Source organism: Gossypium hirsutum, chromosome D13, assembly GCF_007990345.1.
Source record: "Gossypium hirsutum isolate 1008001.06 chromosome D13, Gossypium_hirsutum_v2.1, whole genome shotgun sequence".
In the NCBI taxonomy this organism is placed as follows: Eukaryota; Viridiplantae; Streptophyta; class Magnoliopsida; order Malvales; family Malvaceae; genus Gossypium; species Gossypium hirsutum.
The window spans coordinates 26871055-26896511 of record NC_053449.1 but is presented as its reverse complement, the minus strand read 5'-3'; the positions used below and the strand labels follow the sequence as shown (position 1 = coordinate 26896511).

General features: G+C 33.0%; 1 non-coding gene and 1 pseudogene across 1 annotated transcript; both read right to left on the bottom strand.

Moving 5' to 3' along the window:
- Nucleotides 1-1332: 1332 nt before the first annotated feature.
- LOC107919100 (phosphatidate phosphatase PAH1-like) overlaps nt 1333-25457 on the bottom strand; it is a 36251-nt pseudogene continuing 12126 nt past the window's right edge.
- Nucleotides 23519-23623, bottom strand: LOC121225928 (small nucleolar RNA R71). The gene has a single exon (XR_005923830.1). It is a non-coding gene; the product is annotated as a small nucleolar RNA R71 (small nucleolar RNA).

Here is a 25457-nt window from a genome sequence, read left to right as displayed (position 1 = left end):
CATTAGGATCAAACTGCAAATGGATTATGAGTCCATATAGACTCATATTTCACGTCGCTTAAGAAAACAATGGAAATAATATTTGAGTCTATATAAAGACCTATTTTGTTAATTTTATTTCCACATTAATAGATGAAATCACAAAATAAAAAAAAATATTGGTGTTGTCACTTTTTGTAAAATCAGCTTATTTTTGTAAATTTTTCAAAAAAAAAACCTATTTTGATAATTTTGCTTTTGGTTTGGTATTTTTAGTAATTTAGTCAATTTTTTATTATTTAAGAGTATTTATTGGACACGATATTTCAATAAGCAAAAAGTCAAACCCTCAAAAACAAAACAAAACAGTCAAGGCTTTTAGATTATATTAAAGTATTAACCGTTATAATATAAAGAAAATTAAATTATAAATCTCAAAATTTTCATAATTCAGCCTTACTATTAAAACTTCATCAACTGAGTTCTTTTTTATATTTATGTCACATCAAACACAATAAAATATTTGTCAAAATATAATATATTAAAAAAATTACTTTTAATACATTACTTTTAGCATCGTTTTTAAAAACAAGTTTTTAAACTTTATTCGTGGTATACTAATCAGCATTTTTCTTATTTTTTCCTATAATATAAATTTTGAAAATTCGTGAATTTTTATTTAATAAAAAATTTGGTATAATGTCAAATTTAATTCTCAATGTTTGCATCTTTTATCAATTTGACCATTATTTATTTTAAACTAAATTTGACCCTCAATTTTTCAAAAAAGAGTCAAATAACTTTTTCTTTAAAAAAAATGATAACTACAATAATATTTTTTTAATGGTGTTGTGTAACAACTCGCATGACGATCCATATGTATTTTCATGCTAACATTGTCATTTGTCTTATATGCCAATGTCAACAAATAATTTTAAATATATATATATATATAAAAGAAGAAGATAAAACTATTTTAAATTTAAAAATAATAAAAAGTTCTTAAAAAAATTAACATGAATATGTAGATTTTAATTAGAACTATCATGTTTAAAAGTTTAACACTTTAACACTTTAGTTAGTATTTTCATTGAAAAATCAATAATTTAACTCTTTTTGAAATGTTGATGATCAAATTTTGATTTTTAAAAAAGGTACAAAATAAAACTTAATTAAAAAAAGAATAAAATGTAAATTGACAAAAAAAATTAGACATTAAAGGCTAAATTTAACATTACACTAACAAAGTTTGATTTTCTGGTTTAACTTGTTGAAAGAAAGGATTAAATTTAATAATATATATATATGGATATATAATATTTGGTGAATTGACAACAATAAAATCGTATTATATTAAAAAATCAATATATTCAAACAAGGTATAGTATAAAAAGTGTTGAATTATTACAGTTTATAATCAAACATAAAAATTGATTTCATGAAATCCCTATAGGAACAAGAATAGCTATGGTGGTGGCAATGACTTTGATTTCATTCACTTGCAACTATCTATGAATCCGTACATGTCATTTGCAGGTCACCAAACTAAAAGACTGGAAGGCAAAGTTAAAAGCTTGAAGAATCTCAAGTAATCTCTTCTCTGTGGAGTACGTTAGCTATTGATCTTCAAGTCGATTCACCTCAACTGAACGGTGACAGTGTTCTTTAAGCTACCGGCAATCTCACTCAATATCTGGCAAAGGTACTTTCCAGAAATTCCATGAGTTAAAATCTTCCTGTAAAGGAATTGGAATATCAGGGAAATAGTACTATTTTCAAGACTCTGAGACAAACCGTAACCAGGGACAGTTGGAGAGAATTTGTAGAACTGTAAGTAAACAGGCGAGAAATATACTCTTTTACCTGCTCAACCAATGAAGTTGGCGGAAACATGTCGTTAACGAGAGTATGCAATGACGTATATGACTTCACTTCAATACAATGACTAATAGCCACCTCGCCCTGCCAGTTTTGAGTCGGATTGTTAGACTGCCAGGTTTTCTTTTTCTTTTTTTCTTTTCTTTACATGAATAGGACATAGAAAGCACGTACCTTTGGGTTGATAATAAAAATCTTGCCCTTTGGGATCCCAATTTTTCTATAGCTCAGCTCATCCGTGTCTCTGTTTCGAAAGCCCGCATAGAATGGATTGTAGTCAGAGGGGAAAAGTTTCTTGATATCCTGCCATGCACGTATAAGAAAGAAACTCAAGGTAAAAGGACATGCTATCGCAGTAACTATTTCAATCTACATTGAGAAACAAGGTTAAGTATTCCAGAATTTACCTCTAAACAAGCTATTTTGAATTCATGAGGTGCTCTTCTTATCACTGCAATGAATAAGGTGGAAATGGTAAAATGAAACTTATAAACTAATATAAAGAAGGGGAAAGAATAATAGAAAAGGAAAGGGAGTGAAGTGGGCACAAAAGATAATGCATGCATGTAACAAAAAATATAGCCGAAAGGGTTAAAACAACAAAGACAGCCTCTTTGATCAATTATAGCAACATTTTCAGCTGAAGCCATAAAACTGTGATGCAAACTCAAAACAGCAAAATAGAGTGCTTCAATGAACAAACAATACATAAGCAAGATCTCACCTTCGCGATACAATGAGGGGAACAACCCATTGGGGGATATAACAACAGGTCCATTAGGTAAAGCTTTTCCATCCTGCATAAACAAATCAATCAGTTAAAAACTTACTAGTCATAATTTCGGAGTAAAATCATTTTAACAAAGGACCATGGTGTAGAAATAGCTTCTCTTTAGTTCTTCTATTGCCTTTTTGCTCTCATAAGGAAAATGTAAGTTGTATTTAGATGCAAAGGCAAATAATAAGGAAAATTTAAGTAAAAGCAAGAAAAAAAGGTTTAAGCAACCAAACCAAAACCTAGAGTATTTTCTACCTGTTTCAGGTTGTTTAAGAAACTTCTCGTTAGATATGCCTGAACAATTGCTCGTGCACTCAGAAATAGTAGCTGATATCCGTTCTCCTGTTGTGAACAGACAATTCAGTTAACGAAGCTTAATGATAACGGGATAATGTTCACACCATCATAATACTAAGGTTTTCAAATGTTATTCCATAAACTTGCATTCTAAAACCTGATGAAGGAATAGATTATTACAAATTGCGGTAAGTCTCAAGCAAGTCGAGTGAACATCGAAACAAATGAGAAAAAACATACCTTAATAGCAGAGAAAAGTTTAGCTACACCAGATTGTGTCCAATCCCTTCCAACTAAAGGCATAAACTGGCCTAAAACGTCATACCTGAAAGAGAGGTGTCAAGGTTATTGAGAGACACATCTTGTATTAAAACTATACATGATTGAAACAAATTCAAAGAAAGATTACACCACAAATCAAATAGGGTAGGACGGACAGCTTCTATAAATATGCATTGCTGCTTTAACACTAAAGATCATATTGGAAGATCTACTTTCAGCTTCAAACGTAAGTATATGGTTTACTAAAACTTTCTCCTTCACTTCTATAGTCCAATTTAATTTTATTGTTCCAAAATTGTACTCATCATAATGATGTCTAGTAAGGAAATTATCTGCCATTTCCAGAATATATATCATAATAAGAATCACAAGTGAGTTTAGAAGGTCCATAAATGGGTGAAACAAGAACATTTCAAAAGATGCAGAGAGATAACATCAGGAGGTAAAAGTCTTTACTTGGTAATAGTTCCATCTACATCTGAGATTACAATCTTTGCATTCCACTTCCACAAGTAAATATGAGCATCAACCTATTAAAGATGCATGGTTTTAAGAGGATAAATTTGAGCATAACACAGACCTTGCAAACCTACGGGAAGAATCGAGTGGTAAAGAATTGAAACCTGTTGCGTTCCAAGGACCCTGGTGGAGAAGCTGAAAGTAATCTTATTCTAACCATCTTTCAGATTCAAGGAAGCTATCTGCTCACTAGTGGGAGCATTTGTCCTAATAAATTGCTTGCGGGGAGATTCAATCTTTCCACCGAATGCTGGAGTTGAATCTGCTTGTGAATTTGGTAGAGTAGATTCAGTATCCACAAATTCCTCCTTACTAGACAAATTGCTGTGGGTGTGCTCAAGTGTTTTGACCTTTCTAAAGGGAATGGGCCAGAGCCTCCATCTATGGCCAAAGGATGTGGAAGCGACTATAGAATCATTATTCTTTGTGTTTGATGACTCATTCAGTTCAACAGGGACTACATCTCCAGCCTCAACATCTAACTCTAAACCAAATGCAGCCATTCCAAGGTTGAGTCTTGAAAAAATTATATTGACAAGAAGGATTTTATTTTTTTTCTACAGTAGTTTTTCAAAAAATAATTTTGAGAAGACGGTTCCGAAAAGATAAGGTCAAAAAAGCTTCAAGCAGTATGCAGTGTCAGCAAAAGTACTGAGAAAAGTAGTTTGTATAAATATATTAAAAAATAATTTGTACAAAAATATTAAAAAAATTAATGCATGTGCCGGTCAGAATCAGTGCCACATGAGGGTGGTCAACGGTTACGCGTTGGATTCCTTCTTGATTCAGCTTCCGACAGGGGTTGTGGTTGTTCTAGTAGGGGTGTGGTTGTTCTGGTTATGGGTGTTGGGAGGATGACCCACCCTAATAGAACAAAGAATGCGGAGGTGTTTGCATCACCCATAACGGAGGTGTTTGAATCCCATAAGGCGATGGGGATTGGAAATGAGATGAGCTCCCCGACGGTGCCTCGTGCGATCCCTCCTCCAACAATGGCCTATATATTGTCGGTTGAGTCGGAGTCATCAGGAAAGAAGATGCACCGGGTCATGCATTCCAACCTGGTATATGACTAGGAGAAGGAAACATATAAGGGTTAGGATACATATAAAAGCTAGGATACGCACCTGGCATAATCTGAAGAGGCTGTGGTGTGGGTGTCGTCGCTTGAGGCATTGGGCCCAGTGATTGTGTGGGCGCTGTTGATGGGCTCGTCTCGTCATCCCTTCTCTTTAGATTTAAAAGGCCCCGTCATTCCCTTTCGACATGGATTTGTTGATGTCCTTGCTCTTTTGAGAGTAAGTATGGCTTGCCATGGATCCTAAACCATGGCATGTAATCTGGCGCACACGCTAACTCTGGAACGATGATTGATTCGCGAGTAGGTATATGACCATACCGATTTTCCCACATTTCGATATATTCCTAGAAGAATAGCGACCAATGCATATTCGATTACCGTAAGTTGATTTTATGCTCATCATTGAGCACCTCAGGTGTCACGAGAATCGGTTGTCGGAATCTAAATTGTCGCAACACTCTATCCGTCTGGTGCATCTAGACAGTAGCATAGTTGACCAATGGGACCTTAACATGCCAAATGTTCAGATTTTGAAAGAATTCATTCGGAATTACTTCCCGAATTTCTAAATCCTTGTATGGTGTCTATTGAAACTATATGAACGTGATAAAAATATTAGTTATATACATAATACTAAATACTAAATACGAAATGACTATGTTATGTATATATATTTCATTTAATACTTACATGCGCTTCCGACTGTTGGTCTAATAGAAGCCGTATATCTTCAAGAATGGTAGGTATTCCAACATAACTCACCTAATGGTTCCACCTAATTAAATAAATTTTTAGCATAAAATTATAATTTAAATCTATGTAATAATTGTAAAATCTAATATAAATTTTACCTCGTTATGAGTGGGAATATATATGGGTGGTTCACTCGAGGAAGTAAAAATGGAAAACGAAACCGAGCCCATGATTGTAGCAGTGATAGGCAACCTCCGATTTTGGCTTTATTTGGTTTCGTCACTGCACACATCTCCCGGTACAATGTTGCCAACATGGCAGACCCCCAACTAAGTTCACCAGCTACTCTAAAATCAATGAGTTTCAACAGCCACCTCAGATGTGCGAGGTTTCGTGACAAGTCTAGTATTAGATAACCTCCAATGATCTCAAGGATGTATGCCCAAGCATATCGTATTCTTTCTACTTCAGTCGAATCATTTCCCGGCTCCGGGAATGTGTCTTGTAACCAGCCCATCTAGTTCCGACCTCCGTAAATATTATCCAGAATCGCACCCAAAAGATCGTAGCATATGGCTCCCCAATCAGCAGATTGAGCGGACCTGGTGAGTACAGATCCATCCACCGGCAATCCCAATTGTAACTGCATGTCCTCTAAAATGATGGTACACTCCCCGCATAGAAGATGGAATGTGTGCGTCTCGGGTCTCCACCTTTATATGAACACGCTGATGAGTTTCGGGTCCAACTTGCACCCTTGGCCTATATTGGCCATGTGCCAAAAACCCGCTTCCCTCAAGTAATTTTTTATCAACGGTGATGGAGGACCAGACATATTACGAATATAACATTGTAACACCCGATCTACAGATTGTTATAAAAAATTATAAAATAAAAATAATAAAATTACATAAATGAAAAAAATTAAATAATATTCAAAAATTTAAATTAACCCTTACCATTTTCATTTGTTTGACGGAGATATGTTTATGACCGATACGAATTAATTCCCTAGCCATTGCTAATACGATCAAATATCTTACAAATTATAAAAAAATACTAATTTAGAAAAAAAAATTAAAGGAACTAGTTAATTAAAGAGAGCTTTAAGAAATTTAGGGAGAAATTTGAGAGTTTTTTGGAAGAAATGTTTGTGTGAAAAAAATAGGAGGGGGTTTATATATTTTTTATTACCGTTGGATCCCCCAACGGTCAAAATTTTAAATGACTATTGGGGGTCAAAAACATGGGCTAAAATGCGTCCTTGAGGGGGCACATTTGCCATGTCAGCAAAGCGCGTCCACGTCAGCGCATTTTTGCTGACATGGCAAAAATGTTCCCTCAGGGATGCGTTTTGCTGGAATTTCCCTTTAAAATGCTCCTACGTGGATGTGTTTTAGTGTTTTCGGCCCATTCCGGTAAATAATAAATAAAATGGCCCATTTCCGTAAATAAAGTAGGAAACGAGCTTTTATTGGTAAAATGGTCATATATATAATATAAAAAATAATATTTGATTGATGTTGACAAATCATCATCAAATGTGATTTGAATTTTGAATATTTTATTTTAAAACTTATATATATTAGTCTTTTAATTATTTTTTTAATTTTATATAAGTAATATATTATAAAATAGTATAATTTTATAAATAATTCAAATTTATATAAAAATAAAAATTATAAACATATAAATAATTCAAATATATATAATAAAAAATAATATAAAATATTAAAATTTGGAGAAATTATTTTATGGGCTCTTCCCACCATATTATCCATGGTGCCTTTCCAATTATTTAATGACATTTCAACATTTTTTTTCATGTCATTAACACATAATTTTGGTTTTTACCTTGAACCTCGATCCCATAACTTTGAATCTTGAACTTTAAACATTGTACCATGACCTTAAACTTTAAACTCGAACCTCGAACCCTAAAGCTTAAACCCCAAACCTCAAACTTAAACCTCAAGTTTAGGGTTTAGGGTATGGGGTTTTTGGTTTAGGGTTCATTGTTCAAGGTTCGGGTTTTAGGTTTAGAGTTCAGGGTTTGAGTTTGAGGTTCATGTTTTAGTGTTTAAGGTTTAGGGTAAAAAAATTACCAAAATTATGTGTCCATGACATTGAAAAAATTGTTGAAATGTCATTAAATAATTGGAAATGAACCACGAATGATGTGGTGGGAAGGGTTCATAAAATAATTTCCCCAAATAATCCATGGCCCATTTTCAATTATTTAATGACATTCCAGCAATTTTTTCCATGTCATTGACACATAATTTTGGTAATTTTTTACCCTAAAACTTGATCCTCAATCTCAAAACCCTAAACCTTGACCTTGACCTTGAACCTCAAACTCGAACCCTGAACCCGTGTAACACCCTAGGCTTGACCATATCACCAGGTCCGGGTACTAGATGTTACAAAGACCTAAATAACTGGCTAATGTATCTGAATCAAATCTTATTTTATTTTCGATTGTTATTATACAGATTCAACTATACTACCACATACATCTTCTAAAAGGTATTGTCTTACAACATCATTTAAAATTTTCAATTTAAATCTTTAAAATTTCCTGACCTTGGCTAAACCCCTGAGGCGTAGCCTCTAGGAATACCCCTTGATATGCATGTTACGACTACTGCTATGTGTTTCTTCAATTTGGCAGAGTTTGGCTCGGTCCTCTCTCATAACCTCTATAATAATCTTCAACCCTACAGCTAAGGCAATACAATCGCAAGTTCTGATAAACTTAGCGAGATTTGATGAAACAGGGTAGCGATCATATTTCTAAATTTCTAAGGGAAAAATATTTAAAACAAAGAATTTAAACTCCTTGTATACACTTAGCTTTCTGTAGATTTCACCTATGAAACCAATGTCTCCCATTTTTTCTACAGTGTACTGTTGCGGTCTTAATCTCTATCTGAGACATATACATATTCCTTTAACATAACGATCCTTAGTGGTACATGTCTGATTTTGTCTAAACCCAAATTCCTTTTTTCCTCTCAACCTTGGATGTAAATTCCAATGTCTGTCATCGGTTGTCTTCCATTTACTTCTTCGAGTTTTGGATACTTAACCTCCATTGCTCTTGACGGATTGTGCGCCCTGGGTTTTTCCTTGGAGACCCCCTTCTTTTGTCAGCCTGAGTGACTTTACCTCCATGTGGGCCTCGGTGGACCGAACCGCCTCTGGCTGACATTTACCCACGAACCCTTAGGTTCCACTCGATCATTTATTATATCCTTTGTTTCAGGATCATTTGCCAAAGATCTGTAGCTTCATACCTACAAATTCTCCATAACTTAACACCGTAAATCCCCTTTAAGAGGTATACCTACCATATCAGGGTATTCTACCCATTTTTCCTTATTCTTTCATGTTCGAGAATTTTTGTTCTGCCAAATTCACACGCTTTCTTTCGTCCAAGTCATACCTTAATCCCCATTATCTTGTCTTGTCAGTGTAAACGGAAAAATATATAGGATTTTTCCTATATAATTCATCGCCTTTTAACTTAAAATTGTTATTAAAACCAAGTAATTGTTTAATAAATTAATGAAATATGTGAAAATATGAAATTAAGACATAGAAATTATTAAAATGTGATTTTATGTTTTATTATATAGTTTTCATGCAAAAAAATGGCTTATTTTATATTAATTTAAGCATATTATATTTTTTTAAGCTATGAAATGGGCCATGCTTGATTAAATTAAATAATAAAATATAATGTTATATTTTAATAATTCATTTTAAAATTTTCATTAATAAAAATTGGGTTTAATTAAGTAAATTGATTAATTAAAGTTGTTAAATTAATTTATTGGTCCTCTAAACTATTTGCTATCTTTGACAGGTCTAAGGATTTTCTTCTAATTGCAAAACTGTCCAAGTGGAGACCAAGTCAACCCAATTTTTGGCTGCACATGGCTGATTATAAACCAAATTTTGGTTTAATTATACAAGGTCCTCGAAGAATTGAAGAAATTAGAGATTTACCTGAAGATTTGCACTTGACCGAGTCTCAGTCCTGAATTGTTGTGGCATCCAAATTGACCAAAAATCAAGGAAAAATTAGCTTGATTTGCTTGATGCATGGCCGGCCAACCATGGGAGATTTTTCAAAGGATGAACACGCCTATTTTTAGTAAAATATCCCCCTCTCTTCACCTATAAATAAGACCCTCTCATTCATTTATGCATCCATCATCCCTCACTTCTTATCATTCTCTCCTCTCTCAATTCTCTCAACTCTCTTAGCTCTCACGCCTATCACCATCCTTGCATAAAGGATTTCAGCAAATTAGCCTCTTAAAGAGCCCTTGTTCGGCCACCTTGGAGAGCCATCAGCGAAAGAGCAAAACAAAGGAGCAACGGAGCCTCGTCAGTTAGAGTCTTGGGTGACAGCCACTCTGAATTAGGTTTAATCTTTCTCTTCTCTAATTTAATTTAAAGATGTTTGCTATGAGCTCTTTATTCTTGTTTACAACAATGATAGCTTAATTTTATTTAAGCTAGGATGATTATTTTAATTAAATTAAATAATATTTATTTGATTCATCCTTATAATGTTTGTGCCTTAATCGATCATGTTTTCAATTAAAATCAAGTCTGTATTTCATTCATACGTGATTGAAATGCACCTGAATCAGCTGAGCGATCTTAACCAGACGACGACTAATGGACGCATAATTGAAATGTTCATGCTCAATTTAGATCCTAACCCGATTAAATTGTAGGTTGCATAACAACCCTAACCAGGCTCTGTTATCTACATAGTTTTTAGATTTGTGTGATTAAATTGTTTCAAACCTAACACGTCTCTATTACCTCACACGAATGCTAAGAAGCCCTTAGTAAATAAGGGTTAGTAAAATGCATATTTACTAAGTAAAGGATTTCGAAATGACCTAATTTAGTTTCCAAACTCATGAAAGATCAAGTTGCCATGGAATATTTTTCCAAATATTATTAAGCATGATAATAATAAATTGAGTTTAATTAAAGTAATTGTCCTAGTTTATTTGTGTTATAATTGTTGCAAATTGTGTTTAATTTTGCTAAAATCTACTTCATTCGTATAGTCTGCATACTTAGGAAACCTTGCATTAGGGATCATTGCATTTAATTTAATTTAGACACCACTTCTCAACTATATTGTATTTTTATTTTTTTCAAATTGTTAATATAATTTTACAAGTTAAGTGACTTAGAACAAGCAAAATCCCTGTGGAGATGATAACTCAGTACTTACTTATTACTTGATAACGACTGTGTACACTTGCACAAACCCGAGCATTACAATCAGCTTTTGAGTTCATCTCTTTTTGGCAGCCTATACTTGATGCTATGGTCAAGCTATGGACTCATTCTGCGTGGTCCCATGTGAACGTCTAGGTGCACTTTGTTGGTTGCCATAGTCGAACTACAATCTTACATTTGAAATCTTATATTAATGTCCTGATGGATGTTCCCATGTTTATTGTCCCAACAGAATCTATATGCTGCCATAGTCAAGCTATGCTCTTACTCAATATTCCCCATATTTATCGTCCTAGTGAACTTCCCCGTGTTTAATATCTCGCCAGACCACCCGTGTTTAATGTCCTAGTGGGCTACCCCATGTTTAATGTCCCAGTGGACTACCCCGTCTTCACTATCCCGATGGACTATATTGGTTGTCATAGCTGAGCTATGCTCTTACACATTAGATCACTTTTAAGGTGTCGCCCTGTAGGACTGGAAACACAAAAATATATATACTTTTTCATGCCCTTTTTAACTCAAATTCATGCAGTTTTGGTGTAATTCTTGTCGAAAAATACAATATAATTACAAAAAAATTAAATTGTATTTAAATTATTAACATATTTAATTTTAATTAATTTTATAATAAAATTTTATTTATTTTTGACAGATTCACACAAAGGGCGAAAACTGGCTTGACAGACACTATTAGAAAGCACAAAACCAAGAAGAGATTTTTGAAGCATCGAGGCGAATTAATTTTTTAGCCTAAGACGGTCCAAATTATGAATATTAATTCATAATATAATTAATTTTAATTTTATCCAATTTATTTTGGGTTAAATAATAATTATTAATTAAATTATGAAAGGAGGCCCAATTGTGCTAAACCGAGAGACTGATCCAACCAGCAAATAGGCTGCCCAAAACTGTCCCACATGCTGACCCAGTTAGATTATTTAGCTGATTATTTTGCTTGCAAAAAAGCCCTTGAATTTTCCTTGAAATTGCATTTAAACCCCTAACTTATCAAGCTTTTGTAGATTTGCCCCTAGGTAAATTTAGCAAGTTTGAAAGCTTCAAACTTGCCACATGTGTGGCCGGCCATGGGGGGAGTTAATGGTTGCTGATTTTTGCTATTTATAGCAGCCTATACAACCTATAAAGACCCCCATTGGCTGCTTATTTGAAACACACCTCTTACACCTTCATTCTTCACACTTCTCTCTCACTTTCTCTCTTCAAAACCCTTCATTTGTTCTCCATTTTCCCTTCCATTCCCTTGTCAATTTACCCTCTTGGAAAAGAGCCCTTCAACCACCATTGGTACAACATTCAAGTGCTCGTAGAAGCCTGAGTTCAACAAGAACAAGTGGAGAAGGAGGAGCAGAGCAAACTAGTCAAACTTCGGAGAAACACCAGATTTGATTCTAGTTTCCTATCCTTTAATTTTTTGTTGTTTTTGTTATGAACATGTCTATGAATATTTGTTTTGTTGTTATTATAAATTTAATTAACATGGCTTAAATTTAATTCGTGTTAGGTTGATTTCATTTCGTCCACTTAAGTTATTAAAATTATGTTTATGTTGTTATAGGTTTTGGTAAATTGTTTGATTAAGTAAAACCATGATTAAGTTAATCTTGCATTATCATTGTAAGGTAACTAATGAATTAGTTACTAAATCGTGTTGAAATTGTAATTAATGGAAACAATACTTAATTAGTGCATGTTTAATCATCTAAGGTAGCTGAGGGTTAAATTAGCGGCTGTATTAAACGGTACATTAGGCTTGCATGACTGGCAAGATTATTGTGATTAAATTGTTTTAATGTAGGTATACATTGTTACCTTACTTAATCTTTTACTTGCTTATTTAAATTGATTAATTGTTTGAATTGGCATAGTGTTATGTTCAAGTATTAGTTAATTTAGTAAGTCTGTATGTGCTATAGTTAACAAATTACCAAGTTGTCGTGAATTTATTCGTAACAACATGAACATTGTTTTAGTAATATTAAGTTAAGAAATGTAATTAATCAAACACAATTATGTCATCTTGATTAAAATCATCTTTTGAAATCGTGCATTGAAACTTTTATTTTTATTTTATTTTATTTTATTCAGTTAAATTTTAGTTTTTAATTACTTCCTCAAAATCAAAATATTTTTAATCACCAATGTGTTTGAATTTCATTTCATAAATAATTTTCTTTCACAGTCCCTGTGGGTATGATAACTCGACATTTACTTGTCATTTTATTACTTGTTGTGATTGTGTACACTTGCACATTTGCATCATTCCAAGCACCTTAACACAATTGTGATATTGCTGCATAGAGCCTGTTGTGTAACACCCCTTACCCGTATCCAACACCGGAATAGGGTACGAGGCATTACCAAAACACATATACTTGTAAACGTATTTAACCGAGTTATAAATTTCATCTAAATTAAAAATTTCAAAATAATTAACATGCTTCTATAACTTTTCACAATATATCCTCAAAATATTATAATCATAATAATTAGGGCCTACGAGACCCGATACATACTCATGCAATTCAATGTTTCATTTCCATTTCATTCAATTCACAACTTCTCATGCTCACAATTTAAATCAATTCACTAGCAATTTTCATTTAATTCACGTACAATTCAATGACATTAAGTTCAACACTGATACGTATTTACCATTTAACTCAACGTTTATCGATTATACCATTCAATAACACATTTATGAAATTCTCAATTTTGCAATGAAAATATCACTTTAGCTTAAATAACAACATCATCCTGGTATAAATACACTACCACTTATCCATTTACTTTAATTCATTTGGGCCCATTTGTCACTTACCATCCTTAATCAAATTAGGAAACGGTTAAGGAAAATTGAGTACTTCACTTTGACTTTGCCATAGTATAACTATGGTCTTACGTATGATCACTTATCACTTGTCCCTGATCAGATAAGTGTAGCTAAGGCTACCACTTATCACTTTGTCACTTGATCAGATAAGTGTAGCTAAGGCTACCACTTATCACTTTGTCACTTGATCAGATAAGTGTAACTAAGGCTACCACTTATCACTTTGTCACTTGATCAGATAAGTGTAGCTAAAGCTACCACTTATCACTTTGTCACTTGATCAGATAAGTGTAGCACTTATCACTTTTTCACTTGATCAGATAAGTGTAGCTAAAGCTACCACTTATCACTTTGTCTCTTGATCAGATAAGTGCAGTACTTATCACTTTGTCACTTGATCAGATAAGTGTAGCTAAAGCTACCACTTATCACTTTGTCTCTTGATCAGATAAGTGTAGCACTTATCACTTTTTCACTTGATCAGATAAGTGTAGCTAAAGCTACCACTTATCACTTTGTCTCTTGATCAGATAAGTGCAGTACTTATCACTTTGTCACTTGATCAGATAAGTGTAGCTAAAGCTACCACTTATCACTTTATCTCTTGATCAGAAGTACTCAAATCCGGTGTTCCGCTTAATTTGATCATTTGTTCGATTTTCGTATTTTTGTTTTACTCTCATTTCAACACTAAATACATTTCATCATACATTATGTAATTCATGAAATTAACATTTAACCATTAAATTTCAGCCATATGAACTTACTATTTCACTAACTTTCCACACTTGTTTCTATGCACATCACACAAGATATAAGCATATCATTCAACCATAGTTGCAAGCTAGTGTATTTAAACATAACTCTTTTTGGAACTAACCACACGATAAACCATTTCAATTCATAACTTATAAATTTAACGTGGCATAATCTAGCCACTACTTGGCCAAAGCCTAAGCATATACACCAAATATGTTAGCCAAATACACATATAGCCTAAGCATTATAAGCATGGATGAGCACAACATTTATTCATGTATCAGGCTTACCAACATGTGTTAATTCATAAACCATTAATGACATTATTTCATGCCAAATCATACCGAATATACCATACACACATACTATGAAATTTTATTTTCACACATGAGCTTAAACCACGACCAATAATGCACAAATATAAGCATCATTTCTATTTCATCGTTTATCAATTATAATCAAGCATATGACCAATTATACACAAATCATTCATATATTTCCCAATTTTTTTCCTCCTCCTCTCCATTCCACATCCTTAATGTGTATAACACACTTAAACAACATTAGCTATAATTTCACTATTCACTCACATGTATATTCAAAGCTGTTTATCCGAGTCAGAGTCACTAAATTATTTTTATCTGGAGCTACAGAGCTCTAAATTAAGATCCGTTAATTTTCCCTGAAACTAGACTCACATACCTTCTTATCAAAAAATTTTCAAAATTTTTGGTTCAGCCAAATAGTACAGTTTATTCTTTAAAGTTTCCCCTGTTTCGATGTCTAATAGTTCCGACCACTCTTCACTAAAAATGAATTATATAATTTTAAAGAATTTTGATGATGTTTCCATTTATTTCCTTTGAAAATACACTCATTAAGGATTCTAAGAATATGAATAATAACTCATAATTATTTTTATTCAATTTTTGATGATTTTCCAAAGTCAGAACAGGGGAACCCCAAATCATTCTGACATTGTCTCACAAAATTTATTATATCTCATGATTTACAATTCCATTGCTTACACCGTTTCTTCTATGAGAAACTAGACTCAATAATATTTAATTTAATATTTTATTCATCCTCTAATTCAATTCCCAAAATTTTTGGTGATTTTTTAAAGTTATACTACTGCTGCTGTCCAAAACTGCTTTAGTGCAAAATGTTGATTTCCATTTTGCCCACAGTTTATACAATTCGGTCCTTTCTCAATTAACCCCTCAATTAATCTAATATTCCCAATTAATACTTTACCTAGACATTATAATTTGTTTCACAACTATTGAAATTCAAAATTTTCACATATAACTCTATCTTCAAACTCTTTTACTATTAGGTCCCAAACATTCACTTTCTATTCAATTCTTTCAATAAAATCAGCATATGAACAATTTAAAGCTCTAATTCCATGCTAAATCATCATATACTTCCAGCACATATTCATAGAAACTTTCAACTTCTTTCATAGAATCAAAAACTAATGAATTCAACAAGTGGGCCTAGTTGTAAAAGTCACAAAAACACCAAAATTTCAAGAAATAATCAAGAATTGAACTTACCTGCAGTAAAAATAGGAAGAACTAGCTTAAGGAAACCCTTCTATGGTGTTTTTTTGCTGATGAGAATGCAGAAAACTAAAGAGAAATCTAGATAATTCCACTTTGGTCCTAACTTTATTAAGTAAATTTTGCAATATTCCAATTTTTCCCTTAATTCTCCTTACTTTGTTGCTGATTTCACGCCCTTGCCGTCCAGCCCAAATAGACCTTGGGTCTATTTGCCTTTGAAGCCCTCTTCCTTTTATCATTTAAGCTATTTAATCATTTCCCATAATTTTGCATTTGTTACAATTTAGTCCTTTTTGTTCAATTAATTATTGGAACTTTAAAATTTCTTAACGAAACTTTAATAATAACTTTTTAACACTCCATAAATATTTATAAAAATATTTATGGCTCGATTTAAAATCTCTGAGGTCTCGATACCCTGTTTTTTATTCTAATTATTTTAATATTTATTTCTAGTGCACTATTCATTATTTCAAAAATTTTCCTAACTTCACATTTAACTTATACTCACTAAATTAATAATATTTTCTACTCATTTGTAGAATTTAGTGATCTCGAATCACCGTTCTGACACCTCTGAAAATTCAGGCCATTACATTTTTTTTCCTCGTCGGATTTGTCGTCCAAAAACCAATGTTCCATCTAGACCCAAAATCGGGCTGTTACATGTTGACCGCTATCGCGAAGTTGCCCTATGGAACCGAATATCCATTGATATCAATCCATCTCATATCCACATGATGCTTGAACACTGAAGTGTCCCCTCAGCAAAGCTTGGAGCTTCGCACATCACGGTTTGCACTGAGAAATACCATATGGCGGTATCTTAACAAAATTCCTTTTTCCTTATTTCTCTGTCCATTCCTCCATTTCACCATTCCTAACTTTGATGCTTGAACACAATAGTCTCCCTTCCGTAAGGCCTAGAGCTTTACACATCACAGTTTGCACTCAGCAATACCATATGACGGCATCTAACAAAAATTCTCATTTCCCTAATCCTACATTCATCTAGCCCGTGAATAATTCCCCTTCGCAACATGCATACAATACTCAAGCATATCATACAAATTATCACTGAACATACATTATGTCAGTCTATCTATCATCAACTATCTACCATAAAACAACCAGCAAGCAATTGGTGAAAGCTCACATACACAATAACCTCTCTAACCCAACTTAGACGTTATGGCCAATTCTGAAGGTTACATTAACATAAAAAATGGACTAAATTAAAATTTCATAATTTCAAACATATTTTAAAACTATTGGCTTTTCCATTCAAAACTAGTGAATCGAATGTTTATCTTAATTTCACAAAATCATGATAATTTTATAAAATTTGATCATTATTGAAAACTGTTATGGCACTGACCATTATCAACCCACTACTCGATTACCCGATTACCCAATTGGGCCCTGGCCTATATTCAACATGGTTCGCACCTTGAGTTTGCACATAAGGTGTTTGCATCCTTCTTTTAGACCGCATGATGTGGGTTCAGACCACCATAAAGCGAACCCATATCTAGAAAACATGTGTTACCTAGAATAGGGTATGTGTTGGCATGTATGGGGACCTACCTATGACGTTGTTGGGAAAAAAATCTTAGTTTGAAAACGGTTTTCTTGCATAGCGAACAATTAAAATTTTTGAAAACCGACTTGGTTTGTGATATTTATAGCAATAAACCTTAATTGAATACACACATGTTTTTTCTGATAAACGGATCCTTGATGTTTTTGGCTTTCAACCAAATGATCTTCTCCGCTATTCTCTTACCATGAACTGCTTCGAGTGCGGGCTTAAACCAGTTGAACCAAAACACAGAACTAGAAAAAGTTTTCTTTTTGGGTGAAAATGAAAATTCTCTTTTCTTTAATAGAAACAGGTAAAATTGTTATTCTAAAAAAATATATTTAAAAGTTTAGAATAAAATCTCTCAAAAGTTGTGTTCATAGCTCTACCTGTGCTATCTATTTATAGGAAGAGAAGGTAGAAACCTTATAGAGTTGTAGATGTTTATTTCAAATAGAAAAACAACATCCTACATATAATAGGAGTGTAACAGCCCGCCCGACGAAGTCTCTGTATTTGATAACTGTTTGGCATATAGTTGGTAAAATAAGGGTAGATATGAGTAAGTAAAGTGTTTTTCTTAGCTAAGTATAGAATTATGTGTATTGTGCCATTTGATGAACTCTTATATTTTGGTGAGATCTATGGTTTGGCGGGCTCTTCTGTTAAGTATTCATCTAACCCAGATGCTTTAGGTGAACTTGTTAAGTTCGCAACTATTAGATTTATTTATTATTTTAGTATGATAATTTTGTTAGTTAAGTGAGATTTAGTTAGAACAGAACTAAACTATAGTTAAAAAGACATAAATTATGTTAAGTACACTTAATTACAAGAATCAAGAGAGTTAGTGGAATTATCTAATTTTTCCACTAATCATTGTCTCTGTGCTTAAGTATATAAGGATAGTGGTGGTCTTTCTGAACATTTTTACATTTTCTTCTTCCTTCTTGATTTTTCCTCTAAAACTTTGTGAAAACTAAAGTTTAGAAAACCTCTTCGAGGTAAGGTTCGCAGTATTCAGATAACTTATACATTAGTACCAGCTCACTTGTAATTACTGATGAACCCTAAATTATCCTCAAAGTCATTTATGTGTTCTTTGTTCAGCATGCATTGATGCTAAAATGCTGTGTAAGGGAGGAAATATCATGTTTTTAGATTAAGTGTTATTGATTCTTGCATGCATGATTAGATTTGATCGATTGATGATCTCACATGTTTAATTATCTTTATATTAGCTCAAGAAGTTAACGAAGGTCTAAATGATAAAAGCAAATGACCTGCTTTCTAGACTTGTGTTAGAGTTTCTAGTGAGTTCCTTCTTACTTCCATGTATTGTAATTTCTTTTATTTTATAATTCATGTAAGGTAAGTAATCCTCCTATGTAATGGATGTAAGATGTTGTGTGGTTGTGCAAATAATGGTTATACAAAGTATGTGTCATTCTTCATGCTTAAGCCACTACCATCTGCTTCTGATATGTATGATATGATATGAATTGATATGAGGTGGTGGTGATGATGAGATATGTTTGTGTAGCCTTCGATAGGGTAACTATATTGCAAACTGGATTGGCAAATCACGATAAAACAAGTTGGCTGAATGAAAATGATATGAGGAGTTAAGGAGGAGAATGTATGTGAATAAGACTGAATAATATGTTTTTAATTCTAAATTTTAGGGATGTGGTTGGCATGATAATGAATTTGTCTGAGTTATGTTGAGCTGGTGTACAGTTATGCCCAACTGATAAGTAAGTTGGCATACAGAGTTTGTCTGTGATTTGTATACGCCATTGGGCATACTATGTGAATATGTGTAAATTTCTTTAAAAAGTTCAATATTAATATCAAAAATGTTATGAATGACTTCTCTTGGAACTCACTAATTTTGTATGAACTTAGTCTGTTACCTTTTTTCTTCTCAGGCTTGCTGACTGAAGGAAAACTTTTTTTGAAGGACTACGCTAACGTGCTACTACTACTGCGAGATGATAGCTTTGTTTTGTGTCATGTATGACTCATAGGGGTGACACATAAATTTATTTTGAATACAATTTGTACAAAGAACTTATGTTTTGTATTGGTTCTATTTTTATAATACTTTTATAAAATATTGAAGTTTGAACTTGAAGTATCATAATTTGTTTAACGAAGTTATTATAATTTTACTTATACGCCATGACTTGCTCATTATTTTAACTCTGCTAATGATTTCATTCAAATTTAAGTAAAACAACTCTATCATAAGTTTTATATCTATAACTTGAGAGTTTTACAAAGCTTTCGCCAAAAATGTCCAATTCAACATTTTCCATATAGCAAACAATTAATATGATTCACAATATATATAAATATTTAATAAATCACCAAAGACAACAACTAATTAGTTTAACAATGTATGAACTTACCTAATAAAAAACGGCTACAAACGCGATGCTACTAACTTGCCTTTTCCACGATTAGTCTCTAGTTGATTTGTTTTTTGATCTAAATAGTAATTTTAATTCAATTAACAACTTTAAACACACCTTAAACAATTAATCTTATACATTTAAGCAATTTTATTCCTATTTTACAAAATTACCCCAAAACTTTACCTTTTATGCAAATTAATCCCTAAACTTGAAACTTTCAAATTAAACGCAATTAAACTCAAACTATGCTGGCCAAATTTTCCGTAGTCCCTACGCAACCCATATTTAACACTTTTTCACAAGAATTTCATGAAATTTTACTATTTGAACAACTTAGTCCTTAAACATTAAAACCATTAAAAATCACTTTACAAAATAGTCCTATTTAACTATCAAGCTTTCAAAGTCATCACCCAAATTCAAAAAAACTACAAATTCATCCATGACATAGCTAAAAAAATTTAAAAATTTTATGAATTAATCCTCAAGTTGGCTAGATTAAGCTACAATGATCTCAAAAACATAAAAATAACTAAAAACGAAATAAAAAATCACTTACATGCAAGATAGGTGCTTGGTCAAAACTTTTAAGGTCTTTTAATAGTGATTTTGGTTGGGAAAAATTAAAGGAGGAAGATGATAGCTAATGTTTTCTTTTGTTTAAGTTACTACTTAATATAATTACCTTTTTACCCTTATAATTAAACTAGAATTTCATTATTTCTCAACCATAACCGTCCACTAAACATCCGTATGGTCTAATTACCACTTAAGTCCATCAATTCAAATTTCTATAGCCATTTAAAACATTTAACTATTAGCAACTAACTTTTGCAATTTTTACAATTTTAGTCCTTTTTACTTAATTAACCATTTAAACATTAAAATTTCCTAATCAAATTTTAATACAACACTAATATAGACTTGTAAATATTAAATAAATAATATTTATTAACTCGTTAGTTGGAATTGGGATCCCAAAACTACTATTTCCAATACCACTGAAAACGGGCTGCTACACTATTGTGGTACATCATTGTATGATCTAGGAGCGAGCATCAATTTGATGTCCATTTCAGTATTCAAAAAGTTAGGAATTGATGAAGTTAGACCTACAATGGTTACACTTCAATTGGTAGATCGATCCTCAGCACATCCAGAAGGAAAAGTCAAGGATGTACTGGTACGTATAGATAAATTCATTTTTTCTACTAACTTTACTATGCTAGATTTTGAAGCAGATAAGGAAGTATCAATCATCCTAGGAAGAGCCTTTTTAGAAACTGGAAGAGCCCTAATTGATGTGCAGAAAGGTGAACTTACCATGAATGTTGTTCTGCCGTAATTCGATATAGCATATTAAACTAGTTTTTGCACTTTAGGAGCTTGAATATAACCATTTTAGTTAAGTTTTAATTACATTTTTGTAAAATTAGTTAAGTTCAATAATGTGTGTAATTTGAGTCTTTTATTGACCTTAGGGGTTGAATGATGCCTAAAGGTGAGTTAATATACTTTATGAGCGTGTAGGAGACCATTAGAAGGTTACTAACTTGATACTTGTTACTATGTTGCAACACAGAGCATTAGATGTCGCAACATAGGGAGCATAATAGAATAATTCCAAGACTGCCTTCGATGTCATGACACAACCTAAGGATTTTGTGACATACCCCTGAAGATACCCTGAAGTTGAGAATTCTACCCACGATGTTACGACATAGGACTTGGTGTGTTACGACATCACCTCTATACTGGAAATAATTATGAGCCATGAGTGTATTAGCTTGCATAATAAAATGTTAAGCACAAGGACGATAGCTGACCTAGTGTTAAGGTTGTCAGCCATTCTAAAGTTTATAAATAAGCTCATTTAACACATGTTATGGACACCTTTCATATTGTATAATTTTTCCTTTAGATCTAGTCTTTAGTTTTTCTCTTTTCTTAGTGTTTAGATTTTACTTCTGTTCTTGTTATTTACTTTTGTAAGATAAGATTTGTGAAGTACAATCAAACTCTGTGAGGATTCTGCACTTAACTTTAATACAAATCAGACTTCTTCTAAATTCTATTCTCTTGAATTACTCTTTATGTTTATTATCTTTATCAAGTCTATATTGTTTATTAGATCCATGAGGAACTAATCCTCCTGTGGGGGATTAGTGAGTAGAGGTATGATTAATTAATCGTTTTGTAGGGGTTTCTTAGAGGATCAGTTGTTCAGGAGAGGAAGAACCTAAAACCCTAGGCTTGACAACCCTAAGAAGTCATTAAGGTAAAAATTAACCCCGATTTAGTATGGCCTATCCATGAACACCTTAACCTTGAATCGGTCTAGACTATTAGGCCGAGAGATAATAGTTCTTGTCGACTCAGTATTCTAGTAGAGGAATCAGAAGATCCTGCTAGGGTATTGACTAGTTGATTGAACAAGAAAACCCGAGACAATAGTTGATTATGACATGCTCAGGTTTGATACATTTTACTCTTTGATTTCCTGAGTTTTATTTATTTTCTTACTTTCTTTTAGTATTATTTTTATTATAGATTACTACAACCTTTAATTTTATTCATCATACTATAATCCATTTAAAAGTACTACTTAGATCTATTTATGTTTAGGTTAGAATTAATTTAGTGCTTGCCTCCCTTGAGTACGATTCTCGAAGTACTTACCTACTCCGTTGTAACTATATTACAACTTGACCTATATACTTGCACATACCACTTTTCATATCTTTTGTGCAGGATTTTTACTCTAGAGATTAGTACGTCTAGAGGAAATCAAGTTGTTGGCGCCATTATCGGGTAAACAACGTCACTATGCTAATTTTAATTTTTTCATCTTAATAGAATAATTAGGAAATTTTTAGATTTTAGCTTTGAATTTTTTATTTTTTTATCTTTTACTAATCTTGTCTTTTTGGGTTAGTGTATGACTTGTAGTAGGGGAACACCTATAAAGCCAGCCACAGATCCAGAAAGAATAATTCGAAGGAATCATTGAAAGTAACAGGAACAACAACAATAGTAACAACTAATGCAAAACCAACCACCTGCTAGGGGTAATTTACCACCACATGAGAACCCATTGTTCAACGAAGCTAACAATAATAGCTTAGAAGATCCACCACCACTACAGCTACTCGCACACATTAACATGGCACATAAGGAGAGGACTCTAAGGGAATATGCACTACCAAATCTGGATATGGTTCAAGGGAGTATAATGAGGCCAGCTATCATGACCAATAAATTTGAGATTAAGCCAGCCATGATCTAGATGATCCGAAATAATTTTCATTTTCGAGGAATAATGACAAAAGATCATAGTCAACATCTAAAATGGTTCCTCTAGCTTTATGATACCTTCAAATACAATGGGGTCATTGATGACACTATTCATCTTCGGTTGTTCCCCTTTTAATTAATTGATAACACCTTTTCTTTGCTAGATCCACAAGCACTAGGATCAATCACGATATGGGTCGAACTTACAGGGAAATTCCTACAAAAGTTCTTCCCCATTAGTTAGGCGGTCCAGCTAAGAATGGAAATTTTGATGTTCAAACAGTTAGAGGGGAAAAGTTTTCATGAAGCATGAGAGCATTTAAAACGTTGATTCAGAAATGCCCACATCACAGATTGCCTAAGTGGTTACGAAATGAAAATTTTCTACAATGGGTTGGAAGTGCATTCAAGGTTAGGATTAGATGGAGCAGTAGGAGGAACCCTAATGAACAGAATGTACGAGGATGCGTATGAATTAATATAAAGTATGGCAATGAATTCTTGTCAATGGCCAACTGAACGATATACATACGACCAAAGACTATATACTATGAAGGCTGTTTAGAAAAATGACAAATATCAGAAATTAGTGGACAGAATCAACCAAATAGAAGCTGAGAGGGATGCACCGTCTATTTATGGAGGAGACAAACCGCTCTTCCACTACATTAACAATCTTACCAAGGATGCGAAATACATCGAAAATAGGGGTGGAAATCCCTATTCAAATAAATAAATCCCAGATGGAGAGATCATCGAAATTTGAGATGAGGAGGAAACCAATGAGGAGGTAATAATTCAAACCAAGTTTAAAACACAAACTATCAACCTCATTATTATAGAAACCTCAAAAAGAAGACAAATTGAATGACCATATTGTATGTGGTCAACATCTAGTTAGAATCGAGGGGGAGATGCAGTCAATGAGAATAGATGTAAAGTAGGTGCAGTGTGAGTGCACCAATTTAGTTCTTGACTAAGCTTGAAGATCAAATGAACCAATTGATGAGCATGATGGGGGAAATAAAGAGATAAATTGGCACAGCTATTCCTAGTAATATCAAAAATAATCCTCGTAGAGAAGGGAAGGAGCATGTTGAAGCAATAACGAAGGAGCATGTGGAAGCAATAGCGCTTGATCGGAAAAAGAACTAAGTTGCCCAAAGAACCCAACTCAGGAGATGCATAAGGAGAATATTGATGATCTTTAGAAGGAACCCTTAGAAGCTGATAATGAACTTGAACTAGAGGAAGTAGTTGCATTGGCCGTTGAGCTAGAGATAGAAACAATTAAAGATTCTGCTGTTGCAAAGATATCGTACCCTTCAAGGCTAGAAGAGAAATAAAAGTGGGATGGAAATGAGGTTGTAAGTTTTTTAAACTTGTTCAAAAAATTAGATGTCAACCTGCATTTGATTGAAAAAGTTCCTAAGTATGCCAAAATTTTAAAGGAAATCATGTCTAGGCATAGGAAAATTAAGGTAGGAGAACAAGTTAACATGAGCACTTATTGTAAACAATTAAAGATTTTGCCATTGCAAAGATACCGTAACCTTCAAGGCTAGAAGAGAAATAAAAGTGGGATGGAAACGAGGTTGTAAGTTTTTTAAACTTGTTCAAAACATTAGATGTCAACCTGTATTTGATTGAAAAAGTTCCTAAGTATGCCAAAATTTTAAAGGAAATCATGTCTAGGCGTAGGAAAATTAAGGTAGGAGAACAAGTTAACATGAGCTCTTCTTGTAGTGTTCTTATTTCTAGATAGGTTCCCTAAAAGTTAAAAGACTCGGGAAGCTTTACAATTCCCATAAAGATAGGGAGCATTCATTTCAACAGAGCTCTATGCAATTTAGGAGTTAGTATCAATTTAATGCCTCTATTAATATGTGGAAAACTCAGGTTAGGGGACCTCAAGAATACCCAAATAACACCAACCGAAAGGAGTATTAGAAGATGTGTTAGTCAAAATGCAAAACTTATCATCCTGACGGACTTTGTAGTTCTAGAATTTGAAAAAGATCGAAAGACACTAGTCCTGTTAGGTAGACCTTTTCTAGACACTTCAAGGTTTACCATTGATTTGGAAAATAATGAGTTAACAATGAAGATCAATGGTGAAACATAAATTTTTAAATGTGGTCACCAATAGAGTGGGGAAAATAAAAAGGGCCTAGGGGATCATTGCAATGA